We start from the raw sequence: 1,831 nt of genomic DNA, 5'->3' as shown, positions 1-1,831 counted from the left end.
GAGAGAGAGAGAGAGAGAGAGAGAGAGAAAGGGAGAGAGAGAATGCCCTGGAGACAGAAGGGGGGAGGGAAAGGTGGGAGCGTGCCCATAAAGAGAGCGCCTTGCCAAGATTTTAAAAACAGGACTGCATAGTTCTTTTAAAGTGCACATTAGTGGAGAAAATCAGTACGTACCATTTAAAGGAACTCTCACGATGGTCTTTTATAACGGGTATTCTAAGAAAAAGCTTCACAGAAGTTCCATTTGCTGGTTCAGTTTAAATGGAAATTAAGTTTACCAGCATGAAAGTTTGAAACAAGGGCATCAAAAATGTCATAATTTAAAAATAAATATGAATTTAAAGTAGAGTCTATGTGTTATTAGTGCAAATATATTTCATCTGTATCTCTCCATATTGGACCTCAAATCTCTCCCATCTTACCCACACTCCAATAATACAAGAGTTTTCTTTAAGAAATGGGATCTTCCTAAAGTATGCTGGGGAAGAGAGATGGAAAAAGGCAGAAAGGAGAGTTCCATGATTATATACATTTAGAAAACAGTAGGCTTATTTAATGCAGTTTTTTTCTGAGTCTTGAATCTGTTAATATTTACAGTGAATCTCCAAGAGGGTAATGGAAAATGCAGCATGTCCCACATTTGTTTAGTCACAAATCCTAATTTGTCGGATTAGTAGTCCTTTAAATCCGGAAGCAATTTTTCTAATTGTTATTCAAAAATAAAGAATAAATCTTCTCAAAGGCTACAGTCCCATTTCCTACTGAATGAAGTCTGGACTCCTTAGCCTGCCACGGTATTATAATATGCCCCAGTCTATTTTTCATGAATCGTTGGCCAAATTGTCCTACTTTTTCTATGCCGTCATTATCCTGAACCATTTAAAAGTCTCTTGTAGCTTCACATTTCTCTGCCCTTTATCACAGTGTCCCCTCCAGCCCGAAATGTTCTTTTTGACACTTTTGTTCAGATTTTAAAGTCTTACATTTGTTTTATCCCCTTTGTAATCCCTGCTGCTCTCTCCACACTTCCCAGGACGCTCCTATAACACCTTATTCTCACCTCTCCTATAGACTTAAAAAAGGCTGTTACCATGGAGTTATATATATGTCTCCCACTCCTCTAAAGTGTGAAGGTCACCTGAGAGCACACATATTTATATTTGTACTACCAACACCAAGTACAATGATGCCTGAAATATGGTAACATGGTACCATATTTAATATGGTACTTACTAAATCACTGCTAAGAAAACAGACAGATTATCCTATATAATAAAACCCTAATATGCAAATTGACCAAACAGTGGAATGACCAGCAGAATGACTGGTCGCTATGAAGCGCACTGACCACCATGGGGCAGACACTCAATGCAGGAGCTGCCCCCAACCAGAGCTGCCTCCTGCATTGAGCGTCGGCCCCCCTAGAGGGAGGCGACCGGCAGCAGCAAACAGGGGTGGGGCTGGCCAGTGGGGGATACCAGGCCACCAGTCAAGGTTGGTGCCAGCAGGGGCCCCCCAATTGCCCCTCCCGCCAGTCACCCCACAGATGGCCCTGATCGCCAGCCAGGCCTAGGGACCCTACCCTATATATTGGGAACAGTCTCTTAGATTTAAAAATTAAAACCTGGCAAGGCTACTCTAACACTTAAAAAGCAGGAATACAACAGCAAGATACCTTTCACCTGTATGAAATGTATGGCCACGGGTGCATGCAGATTGCAAGATGGATGTCCGACTGCCAGTTTAAGCCCAACATCCCCCAAGGGGTTCTGGACTGCAAGAGGATGCAGGCTGGGCTGAGCACCCCCCTCCACCACCCCCCTGTCCTCACC

Source organism: Myotis davidii, unplaced genomic scaffold, assembly GCF_000327345.1.
Source record: "Myotis davidii unplaced genomic scaffold, ASM32734v1 scaffold147, whole genome shotgun sequence".
NCBI lineage: Eukaryota > Metazoa > Chordata > Mammalia > Chiroptera > Vespertilionidae > Myotis > Myotis davidii.
This window is presented reverse-complemented; position numbering follows the sequence as displayed.